At 51.4% G+C, this 15,853-nt stretch overlaps 1 protein-coding gene and 1 long non-coding RNA gene across 17 annotated transcripts in view; one reads left to right on the top strand and one right to left on the bottom strand.

The window, feature by feature from the left end:
• AGAP1 (ArfGAP with GTPase domain, ankyrin repeat and PH domain 1) overlaps positions 1 to 15,853 on the bottom strand; it is a 546,313-nt gene that overhangs the window by 41,949 nt on the left and 488,511 nt on the right. The window lies entirely within an intron of this gene.
• LOC109264861 (uncharacterized) lies at positions 3,250 to 4,283 on the top strand. The gene is made up of 2 exons (XR_002078900.2): positions 3,250 to 3,350; positions 3,725 to 4,283. It is a non-coding gene; the product is annotated as an uncharacterized LOC109264861 (long non-coding RNA).

Raw genomic sequence — 15,853 nt, forward strand, 5'->3', positions numbered from 1 at the left:
AAAGCGTTGTTCCTTTTCTTCTGTCCATAAGCACCCAACTGCCCACGGGCCGGCCAAACACCATCCCCGTCCCCGAGAGGCCGACGGGGCGTTAGCGACGTGTCAGCAAAGGCTTCCGGGCTGAGAGCAGAACATTTAGGGTAGCGTTCTTTGATGGCTGCTTCACAGCCAGATGAAAACCGGCCACGAGGGGAGAGCATTTCAGAAGCGAAGCTCAGCCAGTGGATCGCGGAGTAACAAGCCCGCGCCACAACAGGGTGGCCGACGCTCCTAACTCAAAGCCCACGCAGGTGCCCCCTGCGCGTGAATAAGTTCTTCCGCCACACCTGGCTCGGCGATCGCCAAACCACACGTGCAACGCATCAGGGGCAGAGCCTTCTCGACACCGCGGAAGCCAGGGGTTCTTTGGGGAGCCTGCGATCAGCCTGGAACGTCTGTGCCCGTCTCACCTGAACGTGAGCCACCTCGAGGGGACGAGCCCCCTCACTGTCGGTCTGCAGGCATCACTCGTCTCGAGAAGGTGCCACCGAGGCAAGGCAGCCCGCTGCTGGGCTTGTCTTCCGGTCTCTGCCGGCTCCGGGGCCCGCGGGTCAGGCCGGGGCATCTGACGCTCTCCCCGGCCGCCCTGAGGGACACACGGGGGTCGGCACTCGGCTGGCGTCATCTGAGGCCCTCCCTGCGGGGACCCGCTCTGGGGTTTAGGTGAGGGGAACTGTCGGAAGGGGCCTTGGGGAATTTAGGAACAGGGGCAGTTTGCGCTTACAGAGGAGGGCAGGCCCAGGGCTCAGGGCTCAGGCTCAGGGCTCAGGGACGACACCCACACGGGCTGCCCTGGGTGGAGGGCACCCACACGGGTGCCCTGGGGAGAACACGGGAGGAGCGGCCTGGGAGCCCCGGCCAGCGGTCAGCACGCAGGGCTCTGCAGCGGCCCAGCTCACCTTTCCGGGGGCCTTGGCAGCTGGCCAGCTGCCCGCCTGGAGAACTCAAGGGAGGAAGGGGGGTTAATCAAGACTCTGCATGTCTTTGCAAATATGGTTCGTCTGGCAACATGGCTGCACTCCAGGGGGCTTGGAAAGGAGGGCCGGAAGGGACTGTGGAGCAAAGCCTGGTCTTCCCTTTGCCTGGAACGACCCTCTTCCACCTGCAGCTGTAGCACCCCCCCTTGGAGCGTGGCCCATGACCTGGGGGTGGCCTGCCCCCTCCTGGCCCCGTTCGGCCACCCCTCGGACATGCTCGCTGCCCATCTCGGAGCTGTAGGTCCGCCGGGAGGGGCCGGTGCTCTTATCCACTTGAGGCCGTCAAAATGCCCAGTGTCTTGGGCGACCCAGCCCAAGGGATGGTCAGGTGGCCTAGACCTACCCCCAGGGGAAGAGCTGGAGGCCACTTACACCCTTCCACCAACCAAGCCAGAGGCTAGAGGCCGCAGCAAGGCGGCCAGAGAGGGCGGGCTGGAGGGACGGTCGAAGGTGCCTGGTCTGGCCCTCATCCTGCCCGGGTCCCTCTCCTGCTGAGCCCAGTGCTGGTCCTGCTTCCGCTCACGCGCCCTGCACAGGAGCCTCGAGGGTGGGCAGCCTCGAGTCCACAGAAGCTTGTAAGGCAGTGACTGTCCCAGGCTCTGAGGGCTGGTCCTCAGAAGCACAAGCTTCTTCCCAGAAAGCCTTCCACGGTGCCGGGACAGGGAACCCGGCCTGCCTCTGTTCTGTCCTCAGGGCGTGGTGGCCTTGGTGGTACAGGCATTGGGGCTGGGTAACTCTGTGGTGGGGCCCCTCGTACATGTCGTAGGATGTTCAGAAGCCCCGTTCCCCCCCGCCCCCCGCCGGCCACTGCTCCAGTGTGACAACGTCTCCAGACAGTGCCAAATGTCCCCCACCTCGGCCTGTCCCCCGTTGAGAACCACTGGTCTATTTCCACAGGTCATCTGACCAACATCCCATGTCACCACCGGAGACGAGTCAGAACCTCTGTGTCCCTTCCACACGGAGCTTCCCGACCCAGGAGGCGGGCGCTCTGGTTCCCAGCTTACAGACGACAAGACTGAGTGTGAGTCTGGTCTGTGAACCTGCCAGCACAGGGAAGCTCGAGACCCAGAACCCAGCTTCGGCCTCTTCCAGAGCCGCTTACTGTTTCTGTCCCCTCCCCTCCCGAGCTGCCATTTACAGCGTCTACGACAGACCGAGGAGAAAAGCCATTATGCTCGTTATCTTGGTTGTATCTTTATCGCCTTCCAGAAGCTTCTCCCGGCATCACGCAACGTCTCCCGGCCTTTCCTCGACTCCATCAGCCCCGCAGGAGGCTTTCTTCCCACGAGGACCTGCTGTCAGAAGAGCCATCCTTGCCCGGGGTTCTGAGCAAAATCAGTATTTGCGATAACTTCACGAAACGTTCCTCTTTTCTGCTCTTTCCTCATACAAAGCGCTCAGAGGACCCGTGCCCCCTTCCCCAAAGCGGACGTGGGCATCCAGGCAAACTCTGCACAGCACACCTGTGGTTCCTCACCGCGAGGAAGGGAGGTGTGACCCACAGGCATCTGGGGAAGTAAGAACACGCCACACGACACGCTGACTTCTGAGACGAACCACTCGTGTCTGGTTTTGCTAAGCCTGAAAGATGAAATAAACATTTCAGATGATGTGTTTTTGGCCACCCGTTGTCTGGGGTGCTCAGACACATTATGGTCGCCAAGCATGGGAAAGAAGATGGTGTGCCAGGGGGCAGGGGTGGGCGTGGGAAGCAGTGAGCCCTTTGCCCCAAGCCGCCCGTTTTGGAGGGGGCGGGATGCAGGGACTCAGGCACGGACACACCGCCTCGCTGACGTCCTGAGTCCCGTGGACGCGGACGGCCGGCACACCGTGTCTCACTGCCGTCCAGCGTCACACGCGGTCACCTTTCAGTCGCCAGCCCGAAAGCCCAGCAGCAAAGCACTGAGGCTCAGAGCGTGGGCTGTGGGTTCCTGGACACAGACTCCTGCCGTGCGGCCTGTGTGTTCTCAGCTGTAACAGAGGGACAACAACGAGACCTAAGTAGCAGGACCGCGTAAAGTGCTACCTACAGAGGCCATGTGTCATGGCCACAGGGAGAACCAGGTGCCGGCTGCCTGGAGTGCTGCCTAGGACAGCGAGCGAGGGGCCAGCCTCTCCTGCCCCAGGAGCCACCGGAAGTGAGAAGGCTGTGGATGGCCGGGCGCACCTGGCCTTTGTGGCATCGATGGGTCTCGTTCCCGGTGGTTGTAGGTAGTATATGAACACCAGCCTTCCTACCTACTTAGGTCAGAGCTCCAGGTGACCCCAGGCCATTTGGACCTGTTCAGTTTATTTCTGACCTCGATGCCTTCGGTGTGCTGAACTTGAGAGGTGAGATGCCAGAGGCCACGGTCTGTGTGGGGGGGAGGGGATGAAGCCCACCCTGGAAGTAACCTTGCTTTGGGCCACAGGATCTTTCCTGGGGAAGACTCTTGTAAGCCCAATGATCGCGTAAGAAGCAGTGGCCTTTATATATGACCGCACATTCACGGTCATCACCAAACATGTGAGCCCGGCTGGGTGGCATTTTATTTCATTATTTATTTTTAGTAGCTTCATGACCAGCTCCGAGCCCAGCGCAGGGCTCGAACTCATGGTTCTGAGATCAAGACCAGAGCTGAGATCAAGAGCTACCCTGGATGCTTCACCGGCTGAGCTGCCCAGGTGCCCCTGACTGGGCATTTTGAATCTTCTTTCCTTCACAGAACATCCCGGCCCTTCGACTCCTGCACGTTTCTCCTCACTGCTCCTTAGCACTTGGTGCCTTGCCATCTTGAAAACGGTCTCCTCAGCGTCACCATGATTCCATTTCAGGCCCTCACCACCACCTTCCTGCTCGCAGAGATACGGACCCCCTTGGCATTTACTCCATCTGGACAGGGTGCTCGGCTCTGTTATAAGCGGGTCCAGGAAGGGGCGTCCTCACTCCCTATGGGAGGAGCCGTCGCCTCCGGGACAGGTGGCGAAATCATCCTCCGATGCCAGCTCCCTACATGGCATTGCCACGGGCTTTTGTCGCACTCTGGAAAACAGGGTCGATCCCGGAGGGGGGAGGGGGGATTCAAAAAAAACCCCTCAAGATGAAATGTGGTCGTCAAAAAACAAAACTGTCGCAGATAGGACTGCGGCGAGGGCACGAGAACTTTTAAATCACAAGTAATTTTTTTTTGAACTGTAAGGCCACCTGTGACAGAGAATGACATAACATCCCACCTCTTTTCCCGGGGCAAAGTCTGCTTGTTATTACAAATTTCAGCAACTGTACATTGATCTGTATTTGTGCTGTGGTTGGTCAGCATGCTCGCTGGTCTCGTGTTACTCTAGCTGCATGGGGTCCGCCGTTCCCACGAGATTAGAGCCCCCTTGATGGAATCTGGATTCCATTTTTACCGCCTATTGTCCCAGAAACACTGCTTCGTACACAAGTCTTAGGATGCTCTATGCCTTACACCTCCCTGAACTGTCTTCTGAGCTTTTAAATGAGTCTGCATTCTACACAACTGTACGTAGCTGGGGCACATGACTCTGCCATGTCTCCTTCTCCAAGAACGGACATTCACTCTATTGTGCGTGTGGAATCTTCCATTGGACGATACTCCCTGGGGCTTTTTGGTGGCCACTTCCTTTTTACTGTTCACCTACTATGGCTTCCCTGGAACTTTATGGAGTATCATCACACGATTACACTCATTTCACTTAATGCATTTAGAAAGGTGCAGTTTGGCCTTCTAGAACGAAAACGTGTTCGTCTCTGTCAGTTCATCCACTGCCCCCACGGAGGAGAAATCTCCGGGGAAGGGTGCTGGCTTCCTGGAGCCCTCTGTTGGAGGGCTTGGAAAGAACCCCAAAGGTCTGCAGGGGAGGGCTGCTTCAGCTCCTTCTGAGCAGCGCGGATTTACTTTGCGGCTGGCTCTTCCTCATTCTCCTCAGCACAGGGGCTACAGTCACTGTGGGTAAAGCAATTCCTCCTGTTCGGACTTTAGCATCCCAGCCCCCCAGCCTTATACCCTGCCCCATGGTCAATTCCAAATGTTTCCTGGCCTGAAAACCACTGGAGCAGTGGGAAGGCATGGCCTGAGGCTGTGGTCGGCTGTTGACAGCATTCCACGCTCAGAAGCCATGCGGTAGACTTCTCTTACAGGGCCTCCAGATGTCAAGTCCGTGAGCTAGTCCTGCTCCAAGGCTGGATCAGATTACAGATGAGTCATTTTGCACACATGGTGGGGGGGGGGGGATCCTCTTCTCTGATTTTAATTTTTTTAATGTTTATTTTTGAGAGAGAGAGAGAGAGAGACAGAGAGAGTGTGAGCAGGGGAGGGTAAGACAGAGAGAGAGAGAGACACAGAATCTGAAGCAGGCTCCAGGCTCTGAGCTGTCAGCACAGAGCCCGACGCGGGGCTCGAACCCACAAACCGTGAGATCGTGACCTGAGCTGAAGGCAGACGTTTAACCTACTGAGCCACCCAGGTGCCCCAGTTTTTTCCTCTTCTCTGATTTTAAGCAGATATCTTCCAGTTTCATTGAGATCGTGAGGACCCATGTGAAAACATACGGGGCAGCACTTGGAGGTCCTTGAGGAGAAAGTCACGGGTAAGTTACCATGATTATGTATTTGTTCTCCATGGTCATTTGTATCAGATCATCAGCATTAGGGATGCTTTTTATAGGAGCGAGTCCCTAAGACGGAGTGATGTGTACTTCAGACAACATTCGTCTTCTGGACCCCCAGGTTGGTGAAATTTAGTATCGGTTACAAATGACAATTTCATTATTTGAAGATTTAATGGTGTTGCCACTGCCGTTCCCACTCTCTGGGACCACAAGCAATTTCTCAGGAGAAATCAGGACTCTGTTCTGCTGCTTTTGGAGGGTGTGGCCCCCGGAGCCCAGAGATGCTGCTCCAAAGCCACGACAGGACAGGCCTGGCTGGGCCCCGTCCCTGGCTTAACCACCACCTGGTCAGCTTTACCTTTACTGGCACAAAATCGATCCGTCGGGATCTCGTGACTGAAGTTACCTTGTTTGCTCTGCTAGTCCATTAATGGCCTCGGCCATTGTCCTACAGCCCAAGGAAGAAAACTAGTCAGCACTGTGTATGCCTGCCTGTCCCAGCACCCACATTCAGCTTGGGTATGAGTGCATACGGCGGGACCCTCCTGGGTCCTTTTGGTCTGACTCCACCTCGCAGGAAGGGTCCTGCCACCAGCGGGACCTGGGCCAGATTCCGGCTCCTGCACTCAGGCCAGCTCCTCGTCTATCATGACGGAGAATGATGTCGGTTTGTCGTGTGGGTTCTGTGACGCAATGGCCGGGCCGGGCCTGGCCTCTCACAGGCTCCCCCCCGGAGCCCTGGCAGGGATGGTCCAGGATTCCGGCTCACTCGTGCACCTGGACGCGAGGCACCGCCTTCTTCAACCTGGTCTCACTCACCTCTGGACTATCCTTCCATGGGCACAGGTTCCGGCTGAAGTATGACCACTGCCCAGAGCACTGCACCGGACAGACTCCTCCATGGGACCCCGTGCCAAACGAGGGGCCGACGTACCGATCGGGCCAACCTTTCCCCCACACGTAGTTCCGCACCTTGGCCCACAGTCTTTGTGGAATGTCCTGCTCCACCTGTCTCCTGTGAAATTCCTTCTCATCTTTTTGTTTTCATTGACATAATTTACAATGCCATCAAATTCATCCTTTAAATGTGTATAATCCGGTGGTTTTTTAGTATATTTACAAAGTTATACTGCCAACGCCACCATGGACATACGGGTCCTTTTCAGTATCCCCCAAATGAAGTCACTCCCTGTAGCTCATTGCCCTGCCTCACCCAGACCCCCCTAAGCACGAATTTACCTTCTGTCTCCATGGATTGGCCCATTCTGGTGGTCCCATATAAACAGAATCATTTAATGCATGGCCTCTGGTGTCTGTCTGGCTCCTTTCACCAAACACGATGTTTTCAAGGTTCACCCAAGTTGTAGCACGTAAGGTCCTTTATTCCTTTTTATGCCTGAATAACATTCCATTGTATAGACAGGCCATATTTTGTTGACCGACCTTTGGTGTTTTCACTTTCTGGCTATTATGAAAAACGCTTCTACAAACACACATGTACGAATTTTTGTATGGACATGTGTGCATTTCTCTTAGGTACGCACCTAGGAGAAGAACTGCTTGGTCACGTGGTAACTCTTCTGTTTAACTTTTTGAGAAACTGCCAGGCTATTTTCCAAGGCACTGTGCCATTGACTATTCCCACCGACAGTGTATGCGTGTTCCAATTTCTCTGCATCCTTGCCAACACCCACCACTGTCCATCTTCTTGAGTAAGGTCATCCTTAGTGGGTGTAAAGTATATCTCAGTATGGGTTTGACTGCCATTTCCCTAGGAAGTGAGGATGTCTGGCATCTTCTCATGAGTTTACTGGCTATTTGTCTATCTTGCTTAGAGAAATGTCTCTTCAGAGTCTTTTGCACATTTAAAAATTGGGTTGTCTTCTTATGGTTGAGTTGTAAACACTGTTTATATGATCTGGATACTAGACCTTATTAGATATACGGTTTTTAAATATCATCACCCATTCTGTGTGTCGTCTTTTCACTTGCTTGATATTGTCCTTTGAAGCTTGAGACTTTTAATTTCAATGAAGTCCAATCTATTTTTCCTTCTTTTGCTTGTACTAGAGGTGTTGTATCTAGGAAACCACTGCCAAATCCACGGTCACAAAGATTTATCCATGTTTTCTTCTGAAAGTTTTATAGTTTCAGTTTTAAGTCTTTGATTCATTTGGACCTAACTTTTTTGGTAGATGGCATGAGACAGAGTTCTAACTTCATTCTTTTGCGTGTGGATAATCAGTTGTCAAGGCTGTTTCTTTCCATTGAATGTTCTTGGCACCTTTGTTAAAAAATCAACTGATCGCAGATGTATGGGTTATTTCAAAACAGTCAGCTCTGTTCTGTTGATCTGTATGTCTATGCGCAGGCCAATATCACACAGCCTTAGATTACTTTAGTTCTGTAGTAAGTTTTGAAATTGTGTTGTGTGTGTCCTCCAACTTTGTTATCTTTTTCAAGAGTGTTTTGCCTGTCTGGGGGTCTCTTGTATTTCCATATATGCTATACGATCAGCTTGTCCATTTCTTAAAAAAAAAAAAAAAAAAAAAAGCAGAGATTTTGAGTTGAATCTATGTATCAATTTGAGGAGTATTGATATCTTAAGAATATTAAGTCTTCTAGTCCATGAACATGGGATATCTTGTCAATTACTTAGGTCTTCTTTAATCTCTTTCAATGATCTCTTTAAATTGTCAGTACACAGGCTAACTTATTCTAACTATATTATTCTTTTTGATGCTATAAGTGAAATTTTATTCTTAATTTTATTTTGGATTTTCATTGTAAGTGTACAGAATTACAATTGAGTTTTGTATGTTGATTCTGTACTTTTCACTCTTGCTGAACTCACTTACTAGCTCTAATAGTTCACTGTACATTCCTTGAGATTTCCTATATACAAGATCATGTCATCTGCAAAGAGAAGTAGTTTTACTTCTTCCTTTATGATCCGGATGGCTTTGGTTTCTTTTTCTGGCCTAATTCCCTGGGTTGAACTTTTAGCAAAATGTTGAACAGAAGTTGAGACAGTAGACATCCTTGCCTTCTTCCTGACCCTAGGGGGAAAGCCTTCAGGACACTATCATTAAGCAGGATGTTAGGTGTGGGCTTCTCACAGATGCAGGCTGAGGACGTTCCTTTTTATTCCCAGTTTGCTGAGTGTTTATATCATGATAGGGTACTGAATTCTGTTGGACTTATTTTCTGAATTTCTTGAAATGATCATGTACTTTGTGTCCTTTATTCTATTAATGTAGTGTGTTACATCCATTGATTTTTTTTTTTTTTAAGTTTATTTATTTACTTGGAGAGGAGAGAAAGCGTAAGGAAGGAAGGGGCAGAGGGAGAGAGAGAATCCCAAGCAGTCTCTGCGCCGTGGGGCTCTGTCCCATGAACCGTGCGATCGTGACCTGAGCTGAAATAAAGAGTCGGACGCTTAGCCGACTGAGCTACCCAGGTGGCCCTACCTCGACTGATTTCTGTGTGTTGAACCAACCTTGCATTTCTGGGGAAAATGACATTTGATCATAGTGTATAATCCCCTTGTACTGGGGCCAGACACAGAGATCTTCTCCCTGGGTAGTAGCATCTGCTGGGTTGGCATACTGGATATGCTAGAGCAGACAAGCATCTGGTAAAGAAAAAGGGTAGACACTTGGGTCTCAAGATGTAAGGAATGAATTCCAGGCACTTGGGCTAAGACAGGGAGTGGACTCCAGGCAGGGTTGTGGATATCTACTTATGCTGCTTGGTGGAGGTGTAGACCGATGCTTCTCAAATTTTAATGTGCATAAGAATCTCCTAGAGAGTGAAAGCACATCGCTGGGCCCTACCCCAGGGATACTGATTGGGTAGGTGTGGGGCAGGGTCCAAAGACATGCACCTCTGGGTGATATCGATGCTACAATAAACCGCTCTATAGACATAAAGCAAAATAAACATGAACCGTATCTTCTACATCAGCAGACCCTTGCCAGCACCCGAGAGGGCATGGGCCACTTGTCTCTATCAGCCCGTAGGACCCAGGTATAAAGCTGATTCTGTCTTCCAGATAAAATGGAACCCAGGAGACTTCATAAATATTGTTTTCTTTGAGCATTAAATGTACATGACCAAGTGGGTGGAAATAATGACGAGTTTCATTTTAGAAATGAGAACATGCCTTCTTGTTTTGTCTTAAATCAAAAATCTCAGAAGATGCCGGTCATGGAACCCAAACCAGAAATCTTCTGGCCTGCCTGTGCATTTCATCATGCAGATAACAAATAGGATTGTGGTTTGTTTGTTTTTTTATTTATTTTTTATTTTTTTATTTTTATTTTCTTTAATGTTTACTTATTTTTGAGACAGAGAGAGACACAGCATGAGCAGGGAAGGGGCAGAGAGGGAGGGAGACAAAGAATGTGAAGCAGGCTCCAGGCTCTGAGCTGTCAGCACAGAGCCCGACGTGGGGCTCGAACTCATGAACTGTGAGATCGCGACCTGAGCCGAAGTCGAACGCTCAACCGACTGAGCCACCCAGGCGCCCCATGTTTGTTTGTTTCTTTAAATACAAGCCAAACGTTTTCAACAGGCAACACTGGGGCAGGGGCATGAACAGAGGGAGGTTTGGGCAGGGAGAGGATGTAGTTACGTGAAAAGGCAGGGCTCGAACCACACATCTATGGTGGCTGATTCTGATATTTAGAGCTCTCAGCCCTGTTTTCTGTAGAAGCTCTTGGGATTAGCACCAACTGCAGAGAATTAAGACTTTAGAATCATGGCTGCATGACTTAAGAGATCATGTCTGCCACATGAATGCAAAAAACTAAAGTGGATGATGCTTTTTTATACCTAAGTTACGTAAGCAAGGCCACTGGACTTCAGGAGTGGAGATAAATGGCAGTTAGAGTATCACGTATTACACCTTTACATGAGTAACACATACACACGGAAACACCACGCTAGTTTAAGACTGTGAGCCGGGCCCAAGGGAAGAGAGGAAGGGGACACCAGTATCTCTAGATGCCGCAACTGGCCGCCAGATTTGGCCACATGAGGCTGAGAGAGCAAAGACAGGAGTCGCAAGAAGGGACCACGAGCAGGTGTCAGTGGTCAGATCGTGAATTCAAGAGATCTTTCCCGAAGTCCTGTGTGCGACCCTGCACAGATGATTCGAGGCGGTAAGTAACTCCGCGTTTTCCTCAACTTGGAAAACGGTGATCGTCGTGTGTCACAGGATGGCTCCGTGCTAAGGAAAAGCGCACAGCGCCGCGAAGCAGAAAGGTTCCTCAGGGGCCAGAAAGTTTCCGGTGCAAAATAATCAAAACGACACTGAAAGAAAAGACCCCTCGGAAAACGCTCTGCTGTTGCAGGGATCCAGGCAGAGGCAACTGTTTTAGAAAGTATTTACAGGCCCACGTTTAGAATGTCTTCTGCGGTCTGCAATTCAGACCCCGAAAGGCTAACCTTCACATCCCATCCCCTTATATCCGCTCACAAATGGACAGAGGCTCAGGCGTGCCCAGGACACCTAGAGGCTGCTGGGTTTGCATTTTCATGTGGCAGCGGTAATGACATTTCCTAGAAATAAAAAAACCCCTTAACTGTCTCCACTGCTACATTTCAGTGAGTACACGATAGGGATTTTCAGCTCGAGACAGCTCCCTGGGAGCAAAACCGGCTCCCAGGACACATTTGGTTTCCCGCGGGATCAAATAAAGAGCCGGGGATCACGTGCAGCAGGCGGCCGTAAGACGCCAAGAGCAGTCTCTCGTGCACCTGGGTTCAAAGGCAAACGTAAGGTACGCTTATCGTGCGAAAGGCAGATCCCGTTTCACCTGGCCGTCGGGAGAATCTTCTTCGATTCCCCTTTCTTACAGTTGGAGCCGGTCCCTTAACGATACCTTCATCGGAGACCACTGCCACCAAGGGCACATTCCCACCACGCTCCCCGACCGCGGATTACTGGATGATCTGCTGTATCTGTTGTCAACTGTAATCTATAGGTATTTATGTTTGAGGCAGTGTTAAAGCACTTCTCGTTTGTACGTTTTCCTAATTGGCTTAATATTTATGGTGGAATATTTCTGATCTGGGGAAAGCTCGGGTAAACTCAGGCATTATTTAGCAACGTGCTAATGAGGGCCGTCCAGTCTTGGAGGGGTGCGAAGTGAGTTATGGTGCTCGGAGTCTGAATCCAAGCCGGCCTGCTAGGGGGACGTCGCTAAAACATCTGAAGTAAAATCCGAGGTCCCCGAGCAGCTGTTGGGTTTGCAGAGCTGTGGCCACATACACTTTATTGGCAGTAAACGTCGCCCCTGCACGCGGACGGCGTGCCTGTGTCCTCGCTCGCTGGGGATACCGTCCCCGCCTGGACGGGGAGGGCCGGCCGCTCTGACGGCTGGGGCCAGGGCATGCCCGCTGACAGGCGCACCACGATGACAGAAATTCACTCTGAGTTGCAATTAGTGGCACTGTCATTTTCGGGGGCTCCTGCCAATTAATTAAGCCTGTCAAACAGCAAAACCACAGCGCTCACATGATAATTTATATCGGAAGAGACGAGCCTCATGCAATGCAACGTCTTCCTCCACAAACAGGATTCTCCCTGAGAGCGCTGAAACAAATAAGACAAAATAAATAAAATAAAATAAAATAACCCAAAAGTGCGTGCGTCGTGGTGTTGGGGGGCGGGGGGGGGGGGTGGTGGTGCGCTGGGCACGGGGAAGAAGAAAGTTAAGCTGTCCTTGCTCTAATTGTTAACTCTGATCGCCGGAGTAGGAGACAGGCTGATTAAAACTCCAAACGAGCCCCCAGCTCCCTGAACCCTCTGCGTCCGTCCGGGATGATAGAATCAGAGGAGTTTATTCATACCATTAAGCCCCAGAGAACTTAATTGAAGGAAGAGCACAGCCCGGACCTTGACAAGCGGGAGGTCACAGTAATTGCTGCCGGACATATTTAACATTAAGATAATCAGGCCATTAATTACCCTTTGGATCATTAAATCAGCCAGTTGCAAAATGAAATTTCTGCCTCTATTACTCACTTGAGAGACCACAGGGGTGGCCTTTAATTTATCAGTGAGCCTGAGATACAAAGGCTGGGGTTGGGGGAGGGCAGGCGGGGAGGGGGCCGCGCGGTGGCGGTGGCGGCGGGGGCAGGGCATCAATCCGCCATGCTTGGTGATCGTGGCAAATTAACTAGGTAAGATAACCTCCGCTTCCAAAGGCAGAAGCTGGGGGTATGTAAATAGATGAGGGCAGACAGGGAGATCAGAGTCTGTGCACCACTTAGCAGGATAATAAAGGAAATCATCCTTGATTATCAGTGCTAATTTGGACACTGCCGGTAGCTTGTTATGCGTGTTCTGAGTAGCATTTAATTAATTCAATTGCTTGTTAATGAGGGAAGTGACATGTGGGGAGCAGATGCCACCCAAGTACAGATGGGTTCTGGTCATCACGGCAGAGTCCTTTCTTCCCCCCCCCCCATTCCTCCCCCTGCCCATTTTTTTTTTTTTTTAAAGAAAGAAAATAGGAAAAGGTGTCAAGCATAGAGGAACACTCAAAAGAGACAAAACACTGACCTCAGCGGGCCAAGAACTGTTGAAAAATAATAAGATGAGATAATCCTGGGGCTGTGCGGGGACTCGTGTTCCCTGAGGCCACATTTGGAACAGTGCATCTTTATGCCAGAAATTTGAGCTCGAGATTACTACATTGTGATCTTATGATCAAACCTAACGAGACAAAGACGTGGCCAAGTGGTACTGCTTTTAATATCTCAGAGTTAACGGTGGGGATCCAATTATTTTCAGTTTGGATACATTTCCCCTTTATCAATATCTCCGTGTGCATAAATAAGATGAAAGTCGTGTTCCCAAATCAAAAAGGACCGGAACTCGTGTCACTGGGCAGACTTGCTCCGTCTGGAAGTGTGCGGCCGGGCTCTCCCACGCAGATTTCTGACGTCCGGCCCCAAATCTTCCTCCCGAAGGTGGCATCTTTTTATAGGTTAAAGACAAGAGGGGAGTTGAGGCATGCAGGTGACAATGACAGAAGGAAAAAGAACGCTCAAAGAGGCAGCAGAGTGTATACTAAATCAGCAACGCGGCTCCCTTCCAAGTGGGATCAGAAGGAAGGGGGATTTCAGTTGGGGTTCAAGCTTCTCCCAAGGGCTCTTTATAGCACCGAAAACACACGTCCAGGCTCCTTTGATTTCCGAGACCGAATTGGCTGGCTCTCAGACCACCGTGTAAATAGGCTACCTGCCCCGGGACGCAAACGGCTACCGGTCCCTGCACACCCTCGCGGGCCAGATGCCTCGATGCTGAGACCCTAAGACGGGAGTCGGGAAGACAAACCAGGCAGCCGAGCAGAGTCCAGCTTCAGCCGCGAGGACCACGTCCCGGAGGGCTCCGCTCGGCCCTGCTAGGAAATTGCCGTCACTGCAGTCAACCCGGAAAGCTTCCAAAGTGGAACGGGGAATAGGAATAGAGAAGAAGGACACACCACAGTGAGGCAGAGTAGCCACCGCGTGGCCGGGGAGGGGAAGATGTCAGAGGTCTGCAGGGACGGACGCCTTCGCCGCGTGCTGGCGAACCTGGGAGCCCCAATTTCCTCCACGAACGCGCGAGGAATTTCGACGCTCAGGTCAGCAAGAGCACTGGACACGTGGGTTCCAAGCGGACCCGTTCCTGCTTTGCCCCATGCGCTCGTTTGCTCGTTTGTTCATTCACTCGAGAAACGTGCACTTGATGTCTCTGCCTCCGAGCCTATGATTCCTTGATTTGAAAGGGTCACCAAAGAGCTCCCTGACTTCGCCCGATGGTCACAACGTGCGTGCTAACACTGGGACCAGAGTCCTGCCTGGCTGCCGTAGGCCCCACACCCCAACCGCACACAACAACACAGCGTATGGTGCGATACGCAACTCGCACGCCAAGCGTCCCGGAGTCCTCGCCCCACAGACAGCCTACCGCTGCCCCTCCTTAGGCCCCTAAAATCTAGTAAATTCCATCCACTGTCACCGCCGCTCTCCTACTTCAGCATCTGCACTTAAAATCAATATTTTAAGTGTGTGCTTAAATGATATCAATAGCAATTAGAGAGGGGAATTCTGATTCCACCCCAGATGTAGTTAATTGTCGTGGCATCGATATCCTCTACCCTGCTCCTTTCTCTGAATTAAACCTCCATTACCGAGGGGGGGGGGGGGGATGAAGGGCATCCTCTCCCCTCCTGAGACAATAAATTTAATATCGAATGCACTGGGAAAAAAATGGCAGTTGTTGCAGAATCCATCCAAAAAGATTTTTTTTTTTTTCTTCCTGGGAGTAATTAAAAGATGCTTTTCTTGACTAATGATTCCCCGGTTTAGGAAGGGGAAGTCAATACCGCTTCACCGCCGTCAGCTTCGATTGATCACAACGCTGCTCCAGCTTGAACGGCAGTTCTCAGGGCGGCTGAGAATCCCTGGAACCAATTACGAGCCGTCCGAAGCTGCCCTCATCAGGGGTGCAGGGACAGCGAGCAGAAGGCCAGCCAGCTGGTCAAAGGCGCCTGTTTTCCTAACTCACCCGCAGGCCTGGGTGACGCCAGTACGAGGTGGTTTCGGGGAACCGGTTGTTTCTTTGCAGAAAGATGGGCTGTATTCTACTTCCTCACGGTCCTGTGTGTGTGCGTGCGCGCCGTGTGTGTTTGGGGAAGAACGGCCCATTTCTAATTATATTCCACTGTCAGAATGAATCTTCTGAACAAGACGGAATGGACGGGGCTGCTTGGGAACGCAGCTGGGCCCTTTTCCAAAGAATTCCGAAGATTCTCTTTTCCAAAGAGATCCAAAGCTGGATCCATGGCACTTGGCCTTTCCTTGGATGGGAATAAAAATTTATTAAAGTATTTCTTTTTAGAAATTACCTTAGGGCCAGGTTAGAAGACCTCCCCCCTCCCCCCTGCTGTTTGGACTAACGATCACGGTCTCTGCAGAGACCACAGGTGGTGGGTGTCGGGGCGGGGAGGGGGGGGGCACATTTCCTTGTCCCGGGACGGCGGGATCCAGGCTCCATATCCACTCTCCTTTCACAGACCGAATTCCACGCGGAGATTCTAGCCCCAACTTTGCGTTTTTCCTTTCTATGTGAGGAAACTGCACGGGGCAGTGAAGATGGTGAGGGTTTGAATCATTGGTGCACCACTAATGCAAAGCTGTTTCTTTGTTTTTGACAGTGTGTATCT

This window comes from Panthera pardus, unplaced genomic scaffold (genome assembly GCF_024362965.1).
Source record: "Panthera pardus isolate Hobbes unplaced genomic scaffold, ASM2436296v1 HiC_scaffold_10, whole genome shotgun sequence".
NCBI lineage: Eukaryota > Metazoa > Chordata > Mammalia > Carnivora > Felidae > Panthera > Panthera pardus.